At 43.4% G+C, this 23816-nt stretch overlaps 1 long non-coding RNA gene across 1 annotated transcript; it reads right to left on the reverse strand.

The window, feature by feature from the left end:
* Nucleotides 1–19383: 19383 nt before the first annotated feature.
* Nucleotides 19384–23458, reverse strand: LOC138976499 (uncharacterized). The gene is made up of 3 exons (XR_011459026.1): nucleotides 23299–23458; nucleotides 22186–22292; nucleotides 19384–19669 (listed from the first exon to the last, which is right to left on the reverse strand). It is a non-coding gene; the product is annotated as an uncharacterized lncRNA (long non-coding RNA).
* Nucleotides 23459–23816: the final 358 nt, after the last annotated feature.

Genomic DNA, 23816 nt, shown 5'->3' on the forward strand with positions numbered 1-23816 from the left:
TTTGTCGAAGATCGCCTCCGAGAACAACAGATGACGCACATAAGCATGATAGATGCTGGGACATCTGATGGAGATTCAAAGATCAACAGAAAAACCGGACCGCCCACATCGCAGCATCCGCACGGAACGTTCCTTGGTGACACAGAAAGCAACTCCGGAGCTACTCAGACCAGTTCTTGGCTGCACATCGACACCAGGTTCCTGATGAATTGTCTCAGAAGGCAAAGCCCCGTTGCTCTGCCTTCCTTGGACGGTCAGCTTGTACTGGTCATTGACGAGCAACAGGCACTCAAGGAGGTGAATGACAGCTTAACCTGTCACATGTACTTCACGCCACCTCCTGGGCAAGTCATGCTGATGGAATTCGAAAAACCACCAAGACAGTTCCGTTATGAGAATGTCTTCAGTGTGGCTGAGTCGCCTGGAAATGAACTTCCGCAAGAACTCAGCAGGTCGAAAGTCGTATCCGGGCACACATTCTCCCAACATGCCTGGAACAGACGGGCCTACACCTTTCCGGGCCTGACGGTATGGTTTCATGTGGAGGTGAACAAGGATCTGATTCCCATCATGCCCGTGGTCTTCAACTTTACCTGGGTTAATGAAACTCGTCTTCCCGGGCTGGAGACCGTCTTCACAAGTCCCAATGCAGGTTCACAGACTCCTGATTATCTTCTTTATTTGGTGTTTAACGTCGTTTTCAACCACGAAGGGTTATATCGCGACGGGGAAGGGGGGGGGGGGGGGGGGGATGGGATAGAGCCACTTGTTAATTGTTTCTTGTTCACAAAAGCACTAATCAAAAATTTGCTCCAGGGGCTTGCAACGTAGTACAATATATTACCTCACTGGGAGAATGCAAGTTTCCAGTACAAAGGACTTAACATTTCTTACATACTGCTTGACTAAAATCTGTACAAAAATTGACTATATTCTATACAAGAAACACTTAACAAGGGTAAAAGGAGAAACATAATCCGTTAGTCGCCTCTCACGACATGCTGGGGAGCATCGGGTAAATTCTTCCCCCTAACCCGCGGGGGGTTCCTGATTATCCGGAGCATTTCTGAAACAGCCGGCGTTGTTGTTGTATATTCTACACAAGATATGATAATTATGTGACCCTTCACCACGAAATGAGTCGCATGTCACCTCGCGCGGTTCTGCGCTAGGCTTAATATAAGTCCGGGGAGTGTCTTGTAACAGTGTGAGGGTCACCTTAGTCACTGGCTTATAACTCAAACAGTTTTCGCTCTTTTCTAAAACGGTTTTCACCACTGGATAGAACATAACAAACTCTTTAGGAAAATGTAAAACTATGAAAATCATAAAAAGGTGACATGCGACTCATTCTGTGGTGTAGGGTCACATATGAAGTGATTAGATATATATGTGTTCACACATAATATATGTGCTGGATATATCTTGCGTGTTTTTCTTAGGGTCGATTTTCATGTTTAAACGAACGTCTGGTGAAGTAATATGTGAAAACCTACCCATTAAAAAAAACTAAACTTTTTCAACTAAAACCTTCACTTCACTTTCTTATTCCTGTAGACTCCCTGTGGAGCATAGGGCCGCACAACTAAAACCTGCTGGAGGCTATTTTCCGCTTGCCAAGAGCTTCCGCGGACGTCATGTCACTAATTTCATGCGCAAAGCTAGTTCCCTTTTGTGTGTATGACAAACGACGTCATTCAACTTGTGTTTATTTACGTTCGATCATCGATATTGCTTATGAACAGGTATGACATTATAAGATGTTTGGTGGCTTGTTGACAGACCAGTTTTTTTGTTGTTCCGAGGGGACCATGCATGTTGTCTTCGGTTTCATCTTTATTGACCAAGGCCGAAGGCGATATGGTCCCCGAGGACCAACACACAGATGCTGGTCTGACAACAAGCCACCAAACAACGTTTTTGTCATCATTTTGGAAGTGCAAGTGTATGTATACACAATAACCCAGTGGGAGACCAATTTTTAGAATGCAATATTCCCGGCGGGGGGGGGGGGGGGGGGGGGGAGGGGGGAGGGGGGAGGCGGATAGCTCAGGTAGTAGAGCACTGGACTTGTGATCCTAGAGTCGCAGGTTCGAATCCGAAACGGGACGGACACGGGTCAACTTTAGACCCAGAAACGGTATCCATGCCCCACCCCCGGGTCACCTCAGTGGCACGTAAGACCTCGGTCATTTTGCCATAAGTGCAGGTGGCTGATACCACCTAAACACGCATACACTTGCGTATCTCATCTGTAGAAAAAGGCGACTAATGGCTTTGCCGTGAGGGCGTACAACTTGAATTTCTCTCCCAGTTCGGGCCACGCCGGTTGGGTCGGTGACCCAAGTCAAAGTGGAATTTAACAATGACCAATTTTGCATATCAGGCACATAATTACATTCATAGAGTTTACTCAAATGTATGTACTATTCTAATGTATTGTTTTTCTGTCTGTAATTACCCCAATCAACACAAGTCTCTTAATGTTTAAGTTTTGCTTTTTTCCATATTCCTCGACTGAATAGTTAGTTGCTGATGAGCCAGGACAAATGGAGACGACCATGTTTGCAGAAGAAACCTAATGCATGGCAAGACAATTAGGACATGTGTTTTACAGACAGTTTAAACACTCTTGTACTGATTTACTAAATGTTTAGTCACGTTTTCAGCGACTTGTTTTTTTTTTCAGGACTCGTCCAAACACAGGATTTTGATGGTCAGACACTCTTCCAATTTAACACAGAGGACACATGGGTTCGGGTCGACGTTCCTTTTGATTCTTGGATAATGTTCAGCTTAGTCCACGTCAGTTGTCACGTGAATGTCGACATAGATATCTACTTTGGATACCGTTCATGGCCTTTGGACGTCTGTTCCGATTCAGTCGACGGTCCAGGCATAAGGAAAACGGACAAGATGTACGTGCATTTGAAAACAACGTTGCGATCCGGATTTAACGATTTTGTCGCAAAAGGTTTGTTAATTGTTGCAGTCCTTACAAGTTACATACAATACGAAAGCATTTCGATGTAAAAGCGTTTTGGATTGCTATTCTGTGTGTACATTCATGATAATTATAATAGGCTAACTTTAGCGGGTAAGTACAATCTCTGAAGTGTGTTTGTTTTCTCTCAATGGAATACATGAGCGCACATATCCTAAGTGAAACAATGAGAATATCTTTCCCCTTATGCCTGTCTTACACTGTGCCAAATATCCTTGCGATTATGAAAATGTTGTATTCGGCACACAAAAAGAGACGAATGGACAGGAAAAATATTGAACATTTGAAGCCTTACGAATCTTTGCCAATGTCTTACGAATGGTTGCGAGTGCTTGCGAATTTCTACCGATCATTGCGAATGAATACAAATCCATATACGAATTTCTTGCGAACTTCTCATGAATGTTGTGAGTGGCCTTGCGAGTTTTGCGAGTGCTTGCAAACACTTTACGAATAAAGCGATTACGCCTATTTGCATTGTTCGTATTGCTGCTCATACAGGGCCGGATCTGGGGGGGGGGGGGGGTCCTGGGGTTCCGGACCCCCCCCCCCCCCCTGGCCATCCAATGTACCTCTCAGAGAAAAAAAATGTGGACTTTGGACCCCTGCCTTCAGTTGGAACCCCCCCCCCCCCCCCCTCAAACGAACTTGGTCCGGCCCTGTCATACATTGTGCCGAGTTGCCCTTGCGAATAGAATTCCCCAGTAATTCGGAATGATCGGGACATGGTCGCAAGACATTCGTAAAAGTTCTTAACCATTCGCCACCATTCGTCTATTGTTGTGAACATTAGCAACATGCTCCTAATATTGTCAAGGAAGGCACATTATTAACTTTTTCGCAACGTACTCGTAGGTATTCGCAAGCCATTCGTGATCATCGCAATGTATTCGTAGCCCTCGCAAGCCATTCGTAATCATCGCAATGTATTCGTAGCCCTCGCAAGCCATTCGTAATCATCGCAATGTATTCGTAGCCCTCGCAAGCCATTCGTAATCATCGCAATGTATTCGTAGCCCTCGCAAGGCATTCGCAACCATTCGTTAGGTCTTGTCCTTGCGAACATCTTGCGAATGGTTGAGAATTTCTTACGATCAATGCGAATTGCGTAATCGCTTTATTCGTAAAGAGTTTGCAAGCACTCGCAAGGCCACTCGCAACAATCGTAATACATTCGCAAGAAATTCGTATATGGATTCGTATGCATTCGCAACCATTGGTAATACATTCGAAGGATTCGTAAGGCTTCAAATGTTCAATTTTTTCCTGTCCACCCGTCTCTTTTTTTTGCCGATTACAACATTTTCAAGCGTTTATGACACTAGAACTGTGAAAGCTCACACACTCCATTGGTTAAATAACCTCTAGATCCGGTCAAATGTGATCGACCGTCATCAAATGTCAAGGTCACTGCAGGGTCAAATGCTGGTCAAAAAGGTAGAATTATCATGTTCTTGACCGCATTTGAAGCTAGTGCTTTGAAATTTCACACATTCTAAGGGTGTGATGATTTCCAGATATGATGATAGTCTGGTTGACATCTTTGTATTTTAAGATAATGGTGCATTGCCCGGGTTTGATGATCTCAAGATATGGCCAAATTGTTGTTGACTCGCATCAAACTACAAGTCTACAGCGGGTTTCGGATCTGGGAATCCTTTCACTGGAAATACTCGATGATTGTGCAACCCTTTGATCAATTCGATCTTCCATACACCGCTCAAAAGCTGAATGTAATACAATTAGTACGAGTTCAGAAACGAAACAAAACGTTGACAGATTAAAACAAGTCGCGTAAGGCGAAAATACAATATTTAGTCAAGTAGCTGTCGAACTCACAGAATGAAACTGAACGCAATGCCATTTTTCAGCAAGACCGTATACTCGTAGCATCGTCAGTCCACCGCTCATGGCAAAGGCAGTGAAATTGACAAGAAGAGCGGGATAGTAGTTGCGCTAAGAAGGATAGCACGCTTTTCTGTACCTCTCTTTGTTTTAACTTTCGGGGCGTGTTTTTAATCCAAACATATCATATCTATATGTTTTTGGAATCAGGAACCGACAAGGAATAAGATGAAAGTGTTTTTAAATTGATTTGGACAATTTAATTTTGATAATAATTTTTATATATTTAATTTTCAGAGCTTGTTTTTCATCCAAATATAACATATTTATATGTTTTTGGAATCAGAAAATGATGAAGAATAAGATTAACGTAAATTTGGATCGTTTTATAAAAACTTTTTTTTTTTTACAATTTTCAGATTGTTAATGACCAAAGTCATCAATTAATTTTTAAGCCACCAAGCTGAAATGCAATACCGAAGTCCGGGCTTCCTCGGAGATTACTTGACCAAAATTTCAACCAATTTGGTTGAAAAATGAGAGCGTGACAGTGCCACCTCAACTTTCACGAAAAGCCGGATATGACGTCATCAAAGACATTTATCAAAAAAATGAAAAATATTTCTGAGGATATCATACCCAGGAACTCTCATGTCAAATTTCATAAAGATCGGTCCAGTAGTTTAGTCTGAATCGCTCTACACACACACACACACACAGACAGACAGACATACACACAAACAATCACGCACATACACCACGACCCTCGTCTCGATTCCCCCCTCTATGTTAAAACATTTAGTCAAAACTTGACTAAATGTAAAAAACTAAGTTTTCTCGGCAAACACGAACACAGAACAATACATAGAACCCCAGGTTCTTTAAGTCGGGTTCATGTTTCTAAGCAAGCTTAGTATCGTGTTTTCAATCACAGCTAAAATGTATTCTCTTTACTTTTGTCAGTAATACTCCAATTAGATGATGACACAGACATGCAAAAAAACCAAAAACATGGTATATATTTTGTGTCTTCTTTTTACATTTAGTCAAGTTTTGACTACATGTTTTAACGTAGAGGGGGAATCGAGACGAGGGTCGTGGTGTATGTGTGTGTGTCTGTCTGTCTGTCTGTCTGTGCGTGTGTGTGTGTGTAGAGCGATTCAGACTAAACTACTGGACTGATCTTTATGAAATTTTACATGAGAGTTCCTGAGAATGATATCCCCGGAAGTTTATTTATTTTTTTTGAAAAATATCTTTGATGACGTCATATCCGGCTTTTTGTAAAAGTTGAGGCAGCACTGTCACACCCTCATTTTTCAATCCAATTGACTGAAATTTTGGCCAAACAATCTTCGACGAAGACCGGACTTTGGTATTGCATTTCAGCTTGGTGGCTTAAAAATTAATTAATGACTTTGGTCATTAAAAATCTGAAAATTGTTATAAAAAAAAATGTTTTTAAAAAACGATCCAAATTTACGTTCATCTTATTTTTCATCATTTCATGATTACAAAAACATATAAATATGTTATATTTGGATTAAAAACAAGCTCTGAAAATTAAAAAATATACAAATTATGATCAAAATTAAATTTTCGAAATCAATTTAAAGACACTTTCATCTTATTCCTTGTCGGTTCCTGATTCCAAAAACATATAGATATATGTTTGGATTAAAAACACGCTCAGAAAGTTAAAACGAAAAGAGGTACAGTAAAGCGTGCTATGAAGCACAGCGCAACCGCTTCCGCGCCAAACAGGCTCGTCACTTTCACTGCCTTTTGCACTAGCGGCGGACTACGTTCAGTTTCATTCTGTGAGTTCCACAGCTTGACTAAATGTAGTAATTTCGCCTTTCGCGACTTGTTTTTATATTTAGTCAAGTTTTGTTTAATTATTAATATTCAAATCCATGTCACAACTTTTGGCTTCCATGTTGCGACGGAGGAGTACTTTGGAAACCCTTGTAATTAACTGAAAGTAGACTAAGTACAAACAAAATTTGCAAGTATTTCAATTTTTTTTTCTGCATGCCTAGGATATGTATGGAACCAGTAGTTATGAATGGAATCAATTGGTATGGTTAAACTATCTCACAAGAAAAACCACCTTCGTAACGTGGTTTACACAGGTATACACAGCTCTGGAGAATAATGATGATTCATTTCAGGTGATGACCTTGACTTGCGTTGTTGTTGTTGTTGTTGTTGTTGTTGTTGTCGTCGTTAGCCCGTAACATGGTTTACACAGGTATACACAGCTATGGGGAATAATTATGATTCATGGTGATGACCTTGACTTGTTGTGTTGGTGTTGTTGTTGTCGTCGTCGTTAGCCCTATTATTTCTTTAATTCTAATTTTGGTTTTTTTCGTCTATGCAAGGAATGTATTTATGTATGAGTGGTTCCACACCAGGACAATTCCCAACGGCTGTTATGCTATATGGCGAAATAAATTCTTGTTCTGATCCTGTCATCATCATGTGCACACATACCCCCCGCGGGTTAGGGGGAAGAATTTACCCGATGCTCCCCAGCATGTCGTAAGAGGTGACTAACGGATTCTGTTTCTCCTTTTACCCTTGTTAAGTGTTTCTTGTATAGAATATAGTCAATTTTTGTAAAGATTTTAGTCAAGCAGTATGTAAGAAATGTTAAGTCCTTTGTACTGGAAACTTGCATTCTCCCAGTAAGGTAATGTATACAACTCTCCTGTGTTCACTTTCAAGTGAATAACTATCGTTCTGATATCATTTTAAAGTGAAGCTAAAGAAACCTGGTATCGGCACTGCTGTGCATCTCCTATGATCCCAATGGTATCAAGGCACGCCTTTGCCGCGACAAGGTTTGCCGATACCGGCACTTGTCTTGTCTAGACAGTGACGTCATTCATAGATGACGCCAATCATAAATGACGTTTGTCAAGGGAAGTGTTGCTGCTTCCAATGACAGGAAGGTATAGAGATTGATCATTGTATACAATCAATTTATCATTGTATACACAAATTACACAAACGTCATCTTGTGAGGGACCAAAAAATATTGAAACTCTCGGATGATTTTTGTGTGTGGTATCAACCTCGACCTACGGTCTCGGTTGATACCACAAAAAAATCCTCCTCGAGTTTCAATATTTGTCGGTCCCTCACTCGATGACGTTGTGTAATCTCTATATATTGTACTACGTTGCAAGCCCCTGGAGCAATTTTTTGATTAGTGCTTTTGTGAACAAGAAACAATTGACAAGTTGCTCTATCCCATCTCCCCCCTTCCCTCGTCGCGATATAACCTTCGTGGTTGAAAACGACGTTAAACACCAAATAAAGAAAGAAGGATCATGTGCACAGGGTTTCAGCTACTGTTTTCTTTCCACCATGACTCGGAGGCGCCTCGGAAGTCGAGCGACGTGCGGTTCTGGAACTGCTCCTCTGGTCAGTGGCTACAGTACCAACAACACTTCCCCTGCAACCTGAAACCCGACTGTGTGGACGGCAGAGACGAAGACAACTGCCCCTACTCTAGCCCTGAGTGCGGGAGAGGCATGATCGCTGTGGGACGCAAGTGTTGCTTCATCATTCCAGGGGTAGGTAGTGGAATCTTCCTTATAAGACCTCCAAAAGTCTAAACAAGTCGCGAAAAACGAAATTACTACATTAAGTGAAGCTGTCGAACTCACGGGATGAAACTGAACGCACTGTATTTATTCACTAAGACAGTACTGCTTCGTCAATCCCCGCGTGAAGGAAATCGCTCACCTTCCACGTGCAAAACGTAGTGATATTGACACGCCAGATTAGCGCGGTAGCGTATTGTGCTAAGCAGTAAAGCGCGCTTTTCTGTATTCTTCTTAACTTTCTGAGCTTGTTTTGAATACAACCTATCATATCTATATGTTTTTTGAATCAGGAAATGATCACGAATAAGATGACATCATTTCTGGGTCGATTTCTTACATTTTAATCGAAAGACTAATTATTCTATTTTCGTTAATTGTGATCACATTTTAAGAGTAAACATGACATATGTATATATTTTTAGATTCAGAATGTGATGAAGAATACGATGCAATCAATTTTAAATCTGTTTGCGAGAAATTTAATGAGCAAACTTATTAATTAAATTTTAAGACTCCAAGCTGAAATGCAATACCAGAGTCCGGGCTTTGTCGGAAATTACTTGACCAAAATGTTAACCAATTTGGTTGAAAAATGAGAGCGTGACAGTGCCGCATCAACTTTCACGAAAAGCCGGATATGACGTCATCAAAGACATGAAAAAAACGTCTGGGGATATCATACCCAGGAACTCTCATGTAAAATTTCATAAAGATCGGTCCAGTAGTTTACTCTGAATCGCTCTACACACACACACACACACACACACACACACACACACACACACACACACACACACACAGTCACACAGTCACACAGACACACACACACACTCACACACATACACCACCACGACCCTCGTCTCGATTCCCCCCTCTACGTTAAAACATTTAGTCAAAACTTGACTAAATGTAAAAAAACAACCGCTACGTTCCATTATTCAGAAACAAAAAACAAGAATTGCAGGTAATAATAGCTCGTTTAATTCTTGAGAAAAGAAAACGGGAAATCTACTAGTACGTCGACCCAGTGGTCGTTTCAAGTAGACAAACAAACAAACACTTATGATACAAATAATGAACTTATCTTATTTTCAGTGTTTCATTGTTTGAAACAATATTGAACTGACAATACAACTATCCTCGGCCAGCCTCGGAGATTTTGCTTAATATTCGCTGATTGTGTGTTGTTTGTTTGTTAGTTTAATTACTTATCTTCTTGCTTCCTTGCTTACTTACTATCGTTCATTGAGTTTCTCGTCTTTATTTCCGCACAGAACGTGCCGGTATCCTATGTGCTCCAGATGTAATACGGACAGGTTGTTTCCTTGTGTATCAAAGATCAATCAATCAATCAATCAATCAATCAATCAATCTCTGTCTCTCTCCCCATATCTGTTTGTGTGCCTGTCTCCTTGATCCTTAATATAAATATTGTTCATTGTTTAGATATTTCGACATATCAATGTTGTGTAAGACAGTGTGTATGTTCGTTATGTATGTGAAGTATTTAATGATACACGTATTGTCCTTAATTTCTGTTTTGGCATTGTAATTTCTTCACGGTGGGAGAATGAATATGCGTCATTCAGATGCGAGGTAACCTGCAGCAATTGAATCCACTAGAAATATTGCAGGACCACGAAAGCCAAACGTCTTGGGACATTGCAACTGCGACCTGTCGTCAACTTCAAGGGCAGCTGGTCAGCTTGAACGTCCCCGAAGAGTGGCGCAGTATGGAACTCCTTGCGGCCCATGTGGACCACCTGATGATTGTTGGACTCCGGACCACGAACAACACCTTGCCTCATGTGTACGCACAGTGAAAGCCGCCTTTGAAGACCTCCACAAATGTGACCCTCCACCACGATATGAGTCGCATGTCACCTCGCGCGGTTCTGCGCTAGGCTTAATATAAGTCCGGGGGGTGTCAGGTAACAACAGTGTGAGGGTCACCTTCGTCACAGGCTTATAACTCAAACAAAATTCGCTCTTTTCTAAAACGGTTTTCACCACTGGATAGAGCATAAAAAAACTCTTTGGGAAAATGTAAAACTATGAAAATCATGCAAAGGTGACATGCGACTCATTCCGTGGTGGAGGGTCACAAATCTGAGAAAACCAGGTCTTAGAAAGGTGGGCGTCTTAAAATGGGGGTAAATCTGCGGAGGTTATGAACAGAATGTCTGAGAAAACAGGGTCTTAAAAATGAGGGAGTCTTACATTGGGGGGGGGGGGGGGGGTCTTAAAAGGGAGGTTGCACTGTACTGTTGTTGTTTGCCTCTTTTGTAACCTCTTCCTTAACCGGCACGGTTGGCCTAGTGGTAAGGCGTCCGCCCCGTGATCGGGAGGTCGTGGGTTCGAACCCCGGCCGGGTCATACCTAAGACTTTAAAATTGGCTATCTAGTGGCTGCTCCGCCTGGCGTCTGGCATTATGGGGTTAGTGCTAGGACTGGTTGGTCCGGTGTCAGAATAATGTGACTGGGTGAGACATGAAGCCCGTGCTGCGACTTCTGTCTTGTGTGTGGCGCACGTTATATGTCAAAGCAGCACCGCCCTGATATGGCCCCTCGTGGTCGGCTGGGCGTTAAACAAACAAACAAACACAAAATTGGGAAGGATGATAAAACAGAATGGTCAGTCCCGTGTGACAGCAGTGACAATGAACCAACACAACATGACACCGCTGACAAGCCATATTCTAACTGCTGCATTTGGAAGCTGTTCTTTTGGCACTGGTCAGAACAAAAAGGATCCACGTTAATTTCAGTGGCAGCTTTGGGACATACGACCACTGGGTTTGTTATCAATCAATCAATCAATCAATGAGTCTTATATCGCGCATATTCCGTGGGTACAGTTCTAGGCGCTCTGCAGTGATGCCGTGTGAGATGAAATTTTATACGGCCAGTAGATTGCAGCCATTTCGGCGCATATTTACCTTTCACGGCCTATTATTCCAAGTCACACGGGTATAGGTAGACAATTATTAACTGTGCCTAAGCAATTTTGCCAGGAAAGACCCCTTTGTCAATCGTGGGATCTTTAACGTGCACACCCAATGTAGTGTACACGGGGGGAGGTTCGGACACCGTTCGGAGGTTCGGACATCAAAGCAATACCTTAGCCAACAACAGCAGTAAACTGACGAATGATTCCATTTCTATTTTGTTTAGGAAGAACGCGTTTTTCTCGACTCTGATGACATATATAATTATGTGCGTACTGCTTCAAATTGCTCCATGTTCGGTGTGTGACATATCAATGCATGTCCTTATCAATTTAGCAAAGGTCTTTGAATAAAAGAATAATCAGAAACCGAAATTGAATGTTTGCAACATTTGTTTGTTGTTTTCTCAAAAGTGTAAAAAGGCTAGTCCCACGATGTTACCGTCGTTATGTTATCAGGGCCGGACCCAGGGGGGGGGGGGGGGGTTCCAGGCGTTCCGGAACCCCACCCCTGGAAAAAGCATGTACCTTGCTTTGAGTGGGTTTTTTTATTTTTTTTACTAGTTTTAGCACCAAAACAATGCTGCTCTTAACCCTCAAAACAAGGCCCAGAATGCACCAGATTGCACAGATTTTAACCGTTTTTCACAAATTTTCCGGGGGAGCATGCCCCCGAACCCCCCTAGTTCAGCAGGCGCGCGCTTGTGGCTTCGCCACTTCGCTGATTTGCCCCCCCAAAAAAGGAGGAAACCCCCCCTCCCCCCCCTTACAACTCATTTGGTCCGGCCCTGGTTATGTTGTTAATGTTAGTATATTTATTCAAATTGTTATCGTTGATTTGTTTTATAAATGCGCGTGTGGTGTGCTTGGTTGGAATCAATGTTTCTAAACCGTAAATGTTACCAAGAATTCCCAACCTTGGGCACTAAATATTCTGTAGTCTGTAAACAATTGCACGTTTTTTTTTTGCAGATACCGCCACACCTGGCAGCACGCGGACGGAACTATTGCGTACTACATTGGCGCGCCGATTCCTCCAGAGTACTTATCACGCACGTGCGGCGCGCTGGAATTTGACAGTTCGCGGAGCATGTCGCTGTCGGTTGGAAAATGTGACCCTCTTTACAACGTAGACGTCTTGTGTGAGCGGCTGGGGAGTACCGGAAGGACAATATCAGTTGCAGAACAAAGAGTGACATTGGCTCCTCTCGAGTCGTCCCCAAGCTCCCTCACAAACTCCACCAAGTTTGTGGTTTGTCCCCGAGGCCATCTCACGCACAGTTTCCTGTCATGTGATCAACACAGTGCGTGTTTCGAGCAGCGTTCTACTTCCTGTTCCGGTGTAATGACGCCGCATTCGCCGTCCCTGCCATGCGCCAACGGCCTGTACAATGTGACCTTCACCTTCGTCTGTGACTTCCGGCCTGATTGCAGCGACAACAGTGATGAAGACTTCTGTCACTACTTGCCATGTGATTTGAGCCTTCCATTTCAATGTCGAAATAGACAGGTATGTCAACTTGCTGTTACAAAAAAATGGCTACATTTTCTAGTGCCCTAACTTGACTAAATATAACATTGTACCCGTATCATTTCATTCAAACTGGCTTTGCCTTTCATTGATGTGGCTATGTGTCACTCTTCTTAGTTTGAATATTTTTTGTATAGGGTTTACGCGACAACAACACACATGAGAGTGCCCTCAAAATCGACCGGACAAAAATGTAAGTTACTAATTAAAAATTTAACAACAACAACAACAACAACAAATCAGAATCGGCAACATGATTTAGCAAGGCAGACCTACAGAAAGAAAGTCCAATCAGATATTTGTCCAGAACAGGTGTTACACTATGGTGTTGTTGTTGTCGAATTCTTAATTAGTAACTTACATTTTTGTCCTTTATCGCGGATGAATTTTTCAACCGCGATAAAAGACAAAAATGGGTGATTTTTGCGGCAGTTCTGAGCGGTTCCACGACAAGAGCGCTGTCTTTCCTCAATGAACCGTATGATTGCTTTGACGCTTTCAGAATGCTCCCTATTTACAAAAGGCTAACTTAAATACATTTCGTTAACTTGTCCGAGTAAGGCCTGGGGCTCACCTATGCAACTTCAGCAGGACAGACGACGCACTGCAGATTATCCCAGCCTGCTTCACGTTGCGTGAAAGGAAAACGGGCCAAGTACTCGTCATAATCCCTATCGCAGCATCAATAATATGCAGTGCGTCGTCTGTGCCGCTGAAACTGCGCTGGTAGCCTATATTCTGCCCTTACTGGGGAGAGTTGGGTCGTCCTGCCGTGCACAGATCAAACACTTAACGTCGAGATTTTCTCGGATGTTATTGAAGCTAGAGTTTTGAGATTGTGCAAAATGTTAAGGTTTGATGACTTCCAGAACTTTTACATGACTGGTTGACCCGCGTAAAAATGTCAAGGTCATATGGTATGTTCGAGTTTGGGTTGAAACAAACATAACAACGGAAGACTATCATTTTCTCTGATTTCTTCTTTAAGCCAGAGCTTTTGAATTTAACATGCCTGTTGGGGTTGATGACAACCATATCTTTGGTTGTCCGTCATCAAATTTCAATGTCATGCCGAGTCGAGCTTAGGTTAAAAACAATCGGGACATTATTTTTTGAATCTGGAGGTTTTAAACCTCAAACACTTCCAGGGTTGGGTAACCTCCAGACACGACGCAAGCTTGGTTGATGCCAGTAGATATTCAAGGTGACCGGGGAGGGCATGTTTAGTTAAAAGCGAAGTACATTTTCATTTTCACTGATGGTTTTCAAGCTAGAGCTACGAATCTTCTCAGAAGTTCATGGCCTCCACATCGTATCTTTACCCTTTTGACTTTGTCAAATGATCCAGGTCGTCTTGGGGTCAAGTTTAGGTTAAAACATGAACAAATCATTATTTTCTTTGAAAGTTTTTGAAAGCTAGAGAGAAAAGTGAGGCACTTTTATACGCAAATTCTTGACTTTTCTGTCAGTGTGTGAAAAAGCAGGCAGTTTGCAATGGCGTCAAGGACTGTCATGACGGAAGCGACGAGGATTACTGCATCGCAGATGATCGGTTCGGTATGAACCACGAACCGTGGCCTGTGGTCGTCAAGCTAGATGCTTTTAGAGGTGTCCGCCTTGTACCTTTGAACAGTAGCTACAGCACGAACCGCTCACTGGACTGCCCACCAGCCCATTTCCAGTGCCCAGGTAGCGGTTACTGTCTGCCCGTCTTCACGCGCTGTAACGAGGTGTACGACTGTCAGGGCCGCCAGGACGAGGCTGAATGTGACCGATACACGTGTCCTGGTTACTATCGCTGTCGTGCCTCCAGCGTCTGTCTGACAGCTGCCGAGATGTGTGACGGAGTGTTCCATTGTCCGCAGTACGACGATGAACTGCTGTGTGACTCGGTGTGTCCTCCCGGCTGCACGTGCTATGGCCATGCCTTCTTCTGTGGCGGCCCGTTCCAGGCGGGCCAGTTTGCGGAGCTGCGTTACCTGCACGCCAGTGGGAGCGGGCTGCGTCCTGTCGATGTCAGCAACAACACCATGCTGGTTTACCTCAACCTTGCCAGCTGTGAACTGAGAGAACTCTCGCACCTGAGCCTGCGCAACCTGCACATTCTGCACCTGAGTGACAACCACCTGACTGAGGTCAGCGATGAACACCTTTCTCACCTGCCCAACCTGCGACACTTGTCCCTGGCTGGAAACCCCCTGATCTCTATCTTCCGAAAGCAGGGTGTGAACCTGGTTCAACGCACCCTTCTCCACACTCTCGACCTGTCCCGTGTGACGATCCCGATGTTCCACATGAGTGCCCTCAGCCCATTCCCCAACATCCGTGTCCTCAACCTGAGTGACTGTGAGGTGGACACGCTGTCCACTGACCGTTTCAAGACTCCCGCTTCCCTTCACGTGCTGGACGTGCGTGGCTGCCCCCTGACCTACTTTCCCAGAGACCTGTTGCAAGGCCTGGAACAGCTGAGTGAGGTGCAGGCGGACAACTACAAGCTGTGCTGCCCCGTCAATCTTCCCTCCGACTTCAACCTGGCGGACTGCAGTGCGCCGAGTGACGAGGTGTCCTCCTGTGACAACCTGCTGCGTTCCCACGTCTACCGCGTGTTCCTAGCGCTCTTCGCAGCCATGGCCTTGCTGGGCAACCTCACGGCCTTCGTGGTCCGTGGCATCCTCGGTAAAGTCAACAACGGCTTCGACATCTTCACTGTCGCACTCTGTGTGTCTGACTTTCTGATGGGTGTCTACCTGGCCATCATCGGTGTCGCGGACCGTCTCTACCTGGGCTCCTACCTGTGGAATGACGTCAGCTGGAGACGCAGCGCCACCTGCAAGGTAGCTGGCTTTTTGTGCATGACATCTAACGAGGTGTCGGCCCTGGTGATCTGTCTGATCACGCTGGACAGGTTGCTCGTACTGCGCTTCCCCTTTAGCCGGGTCCGCTTCAGCAAGAAGAGCGGGGCCCTGGCCTCAGGCTTAGTGTGGGTGGTGGGTGTGGTGTTGGCCCTCATCCCACTGCTGCCTCCCACCGCCCACTGGGGTTTCTACAGTCTAAACGGAATCTGCATGCCGCTGCCCATCACCAGGAACGAGTTCCCCGGTCACAGCTACTCCTTCAGCCTGCTCGTCGTCTTCAACTTCGTGCTGTTCATGCTGATCGCTGTGGGCCAGCTCCTCATCTACCTGTCCGTGCAGAAAAACAGCCTACACAACAGCGACAACGACACCAAGCGGTCCAGCAAGGACCAGAGGCTGGCGCGACGACTCATCACCGTCGCCATGTCGGACTTTCTCTGCTGGTTCCCCATCGGACTGTTGGGTATCGTGTCGTCCGCTGGTCAGCCTATCTCTGGCGAGGTCAACGTGACCATGGCCATATTCGTGCTGCCTCTCAACTCGGCCATCAACCCCTTCCTCTACACAGTCAACAGATTGCTGGAGAAGAGACAGGTGGAGAAAGAGAAGCGACAGATGGAACTGATCACAGCACTGTCAAAAAACAGGTGTCATTGAAAAAGTACGATAGCATGATCAGTTAGATTTTATTTCAACTGCAATTGCCATCAGCCATCTTCTCAGCAGCTGTTGTCATAATACTTATGTTCCCCAATAAAACAGTTGTCAATTAAGGTGTCTTTTGTCATGGTTTTTGTTCGTGTATTAAATTAGTGAAAAATTCAGTTTAAATCTGTTTCGCGCTTGGCATAAAATCTTTTGCATCTGCGTACAAGGTTCAGCCCTTCTCATGTAAACGATTCGGCTGAATATTTCATGTGTGTCCAGGCGGTAACATGGTGAATATCTACCCGAGGGAAAATATGCAAGACATTCAGGACGCGGTGTGTAAGCTTGACCACAACGTTTTCATCAAAAACACCAACCTTTCCAACACAATCCTGCGCTTGCCTTTTTACACCCCCGGTATAGGGGTGTGTATAGGATTCGGTCGATGTGTTTGTTTGTTTGTGTGTTTGTGTTCGCATATAGATCTCAAGAATGAACGGACCGATCGTCCCCAAACTTGGTGAACAGGTTCTATACATTCCTGAGACGGTCCTTACAAAAATTGGGACCAGTCAAACACACGGTTAGGGAGTTATTGGTGGATTAAGATTCTACAAGGACTTATAGAGGGACATATTAATGGTCAAAGGGAAATAACCTTCTCAGTTGGTGGCAGTGAGATTGGTAAGGACGGGGGTGTTTTTCCTACCTCGGAGGAATTTCTTGTTCCTTTAGCCGAGACCTTCCGCATAACAACAAATTAATAAAACAGAATGCCTACAGTTTCATTTATAGTTTTATCTTGTCAAAAACGCTTAGTTCCATAATGATTTTGCTGCTGAAATTGATCCACGATTTGTTTGTTCGAGAGTTACCCGCCTTGAACCCTACTCGGTGAGCTTTGGCCCGATGCTGCTTTTTGAAGACGCTTTCAGATTGAATATTAACCGCTACGTGTAATTGTAGTGCTTCAACAGCACAGTTTGGATAGTTAACAAATGCCGAAACTACTCAGCAGAAATTTAACTTACAAAATTGTCTTAGAATGACTGGAAATGTGTGTGTGTGTGTGTGTGTGTGTGTGTGTCTGTGTCTGTCTGTCTCTGTGTGTGTGTGTGTGTGTGTGTGTCTGTCTGTCCGTCCGTGTGTATGTGTGTGTCTGTGTCTGTCTGTCTGTCCCTGTGTGTCTGTGTCTGTCTGTCTCACCGTGTGTATGTGTGTGCGTGTGTGTGTGTGTGTGTGTATGTCTGTCCGTGTGTGTGTGTGTGTGTGTGAGTGTGTGTGTGTGTGTGTGTGTGTGTGTGTGTGTGTGTGAGTGTGTGTGTGTACACCAACCGTCTTGTGTTTCGAGTCCTGGTCCGATCACCTCAGTTAAAGAGGGGCGCAACTCTTCCACCCCGCTTACACATCATTCCTGACAGAGTTATTGAACTTCCGAACATCATAGACGTCTATTTAGATAAGACGTTCCCTCCCGATGGACACGCAATATATATTCCATTTTTGTTTTAACTTGAATCCGGCCTTACTGTTTGCATACTGTCAAATCAGTAGAAACTGTCTAGCTGTGATTCGGTCTGCAGCAAAAGCAAAAGACGATTTATGTGCGCGCGTAGGTGCGTGCAATCGCAAAGCAATCGCTTATTCTCGCAATCGAGAAGGACCGGTGTGTACCCTTCCTTAAAGGGACCACTGAGTTCAACCCAGCAATGAACGGCTCTACTGCCAGAATACATGAGCATGGAGACCAGTTTCAGGATACCATAAGAGAAAACAAAATATCCCTCCAACACCAGTAAGCCTCAGTCACTGAGGACATATGGGTAACAAACCACCAGTACATGCAAGTACACCCTAACAAGGGAAATGAATAATAGTCATCTATAAATGATTATTCTCAATCGAGAAACAAAATGATGAGGATATGGGTTTGAATAGTTGTCCCCTGACGAGGCTACCTTTCAGTTTCCCCAGAACACCTCTATAAAATCACAAAGAAGTTATCCTAACAATTTGAAACTGTAAATATTGCCGAAAAGTACTATCTTTGGGAGAGGTATTTAGGGATCTCTGGGCTGCCTACTGCATTTGCCGGGTTTGGCAGACCCTTGATTTTTACCCCCAATCACAAAGAACACATTATTTTGTCTTTAGATTTAAAAACGACAAAAACTTGAAACATTTTCAGAAATAATTAAACACTCAATTACTTTAGCCATCATTACACCGGTTAATGTCGCTGTTGTAATTAGTTATCTTTTGCCGTGGTTGTTTTTGGCTCATACCGTTCTTACTGAAAATCTAAACACTCCATTACAATTCGTCAGTAAAAGACACACTCCTTCTGTGAAAACATTTCGACCGACCATCTCAGAATAGCCCGACATGTACGTGGAATGAGATAGCAAGATCTAGATGTGGCACTTTTCAGCTCGTGTACGGGAACGTGTACGGGTAACGTCATCAAATATAGTTTATACGTCACGCGTTTGCCAAGATCTGCAGTCTTGGTTGGAGCAAAACAACGTATGATTTGGAACACTGGAGAAAAAAAAGTGAGTCACGGGTGACGCAATATCTACACGTACACGTACAGGTCTTTGCTACACGTTCGATCATCTAGAACACTGTAATCCCTCCACTTGGTCGTTTACCAAAAAAGGAACAGCTTGGGTGCTCTCCTGGTTAGAGCTCACGACAAGGAGTACGCCTTTAATTGACTGAAGATCCCAGTGGTCGAACCGTCGTACTTTGTTATTCGTTACGTCTTCGTTAATATTATACACGCGAGTACAGTATTTTGTGTCTTTTAATTTCTTTTATTGATGCTTTTGTTTTTGCTTCTGTTTTTTTTTATCTTGTGTATTCGTTGTCCAAAAAAACCTCCATAGGCGAAAATTCGACTTTGTCTGTGCTGTATTTTTTTCAAAATGGCAAGTACCGTTTTCTTTTATTTTTCAACTTTCTTTAATGGATACATTTTGCTGTTGTACTAGCTCTCCTGTGCTGTGGCTGTTGCGGCGCATTTTCTTGCCGAAAATCTGCCGCCTTTCTGCTTCTACTTTTTCTTCCACAGCACCTCAAATCCTGTGCCCGGAGACCCATCACACGGGCACGGGGGGCAGCAGCAATTGCAGGGGGGTCCTATTTTGATGGGACCCTTTGTCCACGGGTTAACCCGACGTTTGGCGACGTCGTGTAACCTGGAGTCAGGTTCATCTGCAAGTATAATAATAATAATTGTCAGTAAGTACTGGTGTCACATGACTGATGTGAACCAGTTGATTGGCTAATGGCGATGCGCTAAAACTGTTAGCGCACTCCAAGAGTGCGCTAACTTTTCCACAGAGCGTATTCTTCCGCCCTTTGCCTAAGCGAGACTGTACTCTCATCCTCAGAATTAATTAATGACATGTAGCTTATATTCTCCACAATACCAAAATACCATAAATTTCCTGCTTCTCAATTAAAGCAGAAGTGGTTTTTTTCTGACAGATTGCATGTGCCTGTGCCACAGTTGCCACTGATCTAAAAATAGAACCCGCTGTGTCTATTTTTCAGTTTTGACTTGTGAAGAATCTTCTTATAATTATGCCGTAGCTTATTATCCACATTACCAAAATGATGAGTTAGTATACAATTCCCAGCAGCTAACAGAAAACACAAGTGTTGTCGTACCACTGAACTAGATCAGCATTTGGAATATAAACGTAGCTGACTAGATTACACTGAAATACGACTGCATCAGCCTCAGTAAATGAATTGTTTCCGAATTAGTATTTCAAGGCAACAACAATCGGAATCGAAAACGAGTAAGGTTAAGAACGTTCTTACCATGTATACAACTTATTACGAGCCTGCCTCATGCGTGCAGACGAGCAATTGTTGTTTTTGAAATGAGACTGCAGTGCAGTGCGGTGGTTCGATTTCCCTAGCCGCCTAGCAGACGACATAAACCCCGCAGCAGATTAACATGTTGGGCAAATGTGAACAAACAAACGATGGGGACATAATACGTGTAGGGTGCACAGCATTCTTACGGTTCATATATATAGTACCTGTCTCCCCGATGAGTGAAGATACAACACGAGAAACATACCACATTTACTTTGAAAATGTGCTAACCGTGGCCTTGGCCGGAGACAATTCAAGGGGCAACACTCTGCACAGTCAATCTGTCGAAGCTCGATGAAGGTTTCGAATCGCAAATAACTAAGATGGCCAAAATTCCAATCAATTTGATTGAAAAATGAGGGTGTGACAGTGCCGCCTCAACTTTCACAAAAAGCTGGATATGACGTCATCAAATGTATTTATCGAAAAAAAGAAAAAAACATTCCGGGGATATCATTCCCAGGAACTCTCATGTAAAATTTCATAAAGATCGGTCCAGTAGTTTGGTCTGACTCGCTCTACACACACACACACGCACAGACACACACACACACACACACACAAACACACACACACTCACACACACACACACACACACACACACACACACTCATACACCACGACCCTCGTCTCGATTCCCCCTCTATGTTAAAACATTTAGTCAAAACTTGACTAAATGTAACAAATCGCGTAAGGCGAAATTACTACATTTAGTCAAGCTGTGGAACTCACAGAATGAAACTGAACGTAGTCCGCCGCTAGTGCAAAAGGCAGTGAAAGTGACGAGCCTGTTTGGCGCGGTAGCGATTGCGCTGTGCTTCATAGCACGCTTTACAGTACCTCTCTTCGTTTTAACTTTCTGAGCGTGTTTTTAATCCAAACATATCATATCTATATGTTTTTGGAATCAGGAACCGACAAGGAAGAATATGAAATAGTTTTTAAAACGATTTCGGAAATTTAATTTTGATCATAATTTTTATATTTTTAATTTTCAGAGCTTGTTTTTAATCCAAATATAACATATGTATGTTTTTGGAATCAGAAAATGACGAAGAATAGGATGAAATTGTTTTTGGATCGTTTAACAAACAAAAAAATTTTAATTACAAGTTTCCGATTTTTAATGACCAAACTCACTCATTAGTTTTTAAGCCACCAAGCGGAAATGCAATACCAAACCCCGGGCTTCGTCGAAGATTGCTTTGCCAAAATTTCAATCAATTTGATTGAAAAAATGAGGGTGTGACAGTGCCGCCTCAACTTTTACAAAAAGCCGGATATGACGTCATCAAAGGTAATTATCGAAAAAAAGAAAAAAAGTCCGGGGATATCATACCCAGGAACTCTCATGTCAAATTTCATAAAGATCGGCCCAGTAGTTTAGTTTGAATCGCTCTACACACACACAGACAGACACACACACATACACCACGACCCTCGTCTCGATTCCCCCCCTCTATGTTAAAACATTTTGTCAAAACTTGACTAAATGTAAAAAGAGCGAGAGGGAGAGAGACAGAGAGAGACAGAGTTTCAATTATTGCCTAAAAATACGTTGTTTAATTGACTCTTTTACAATCAGAAATCACTCTCTCGCTAACACTCACACACACACACGTACACACACACGCACGTACACACGCACGCACGCACGCACGCGTACACACACATACAAAAACACACGCACACACACACGCACGCACGCACGTTCAAACACACGCACTCACGCACGCACACACACACACACACACACACACGCACACACACACACGCACGCACACACACACAAACACACACACACACGCACACACACGCACACCACACATAACCAACATTACCTGCCAGCGGAGTAGCCACGGTCAAAACCGCTAAGTTGATGGCCAGAAACACAATGAACGCGAAGTAGATGCGCAGTAGCATGGTCAGTACAGTAGTTGATGGCTTTCTGGGGGACATAAGAATTAGATCATGTTCACTGAACTGGTTGATACAAGGTTATTATTGTGCTCATTTTGAATGGTGTGTGTGCACAGCACATCTTTGTAGGCTGTTTAATCACAAATTCATACCACCGACTTCATCTCCAGAGCTGGACTCCAAGTGTAAAGGCGAACGACAAGAAGATCACAAATGTGACCCTCCACCACGGAATGAGTCGCATGTCACCTTTGCATGATTTTCATGTTGTTCACATTTTCCTAAAGGGTTTTTTATGCTCTATCCAGTGGTGAAAACCGTTTTAGAAAAGAGCGAAAACTGTTTGAGTTATAAGTCTGTGACTGAGGTGACCCTCACACTGTTACCAGACACTCCCCGGACTTATATTAAGCCTAGCGCAGAACCGCGTGAGGTGACATGCGACTCATTTCGGGGTGGAGGGTCACAAATTCACATTCGTCTATGTATTCATCAATCTTTTATCCTCACATTCTTCAGCTTTTGCTATAAAAACTATAATTTGACAAAAATAATTTGATAAAATACATGATAAGAAAAACATGGAGAAAATAAATATCATTAGATGTGCACATTATGTTTATCTTCCACCAAGTTCACGCAGACATAAGCACACACACAAAAATCAGAACACAACTACTACTACTACTACTAGCCTACTACTACTACTACTACTCAGTACTACTACTACTACAACTACTACTACTACTACTGCTACTACTACTACTACTACTACTGCTGCTACTACTACTACTACTACTACTACTGCTACTACTGCTACTACTACTACTACTACTACTACTACACACACACACACTCACACACACACACACTCACACACACACACACACACACACACACACACTCACACACACACACACACACACACACACATACACACACACACACACACACACACACACACACACACACACACAAGTACGAAAAAAGAGACAGACAGAATAAAAGAAAGCGCCACATTTCATATCCTCTACCTGTGTAATTTTGGAAGTCAAAGAACGTCTGTACCCTTCAAGCTCAAGCAAGTGGAAGCGAATAAAATAGAATCGTCACGCGCACAGCAACATCCTGGATCGACTTACCACCTCTGTTCCACTGTGTGATATTCAGCACTTTTTTCCTGGATTGTAACACTTCTCAAGGTGTCAGCTCTCCCGGATGTAAAAAGTAGGTTAGACAGCAATATATATTTATGATTAGTATCCCGGATGCTATGAAAGTACGGAGGATCGGCTTTGTTTTTTTCTGGGTGTGATGCTAGCAGCTGCTATAATATGCGACGCATAATCATGAGTGAACGGCGATAGGGTGTGGGGAATTTCACAAACACGCGCGCGATCAGACTGATAAATGCACTCACACACACACATACGTTTACACATAATTATATGCACACATTCGACTAGATACAAGAACAAACATTGACACACATGTACACACACACACACACACAAACACACTAACATACACACATAATCAAACACACACACAC

The sequence above is a fragment of the Littorina saxatilis genome, linkage group LG9 (genome assembly GCF_037325665.1).
Source record: "Littorina saxatilis isolate snail1 linkage group LG9, US_GU_Lsax_2.0, whole genome shotgun sequence".
Lineage (NCBI taxonomy): Eukaryota > Metazoa > Mollusca > Gastropoda > Littorinimorpha > Littorinidae > Littorina > Littorina saxatilis.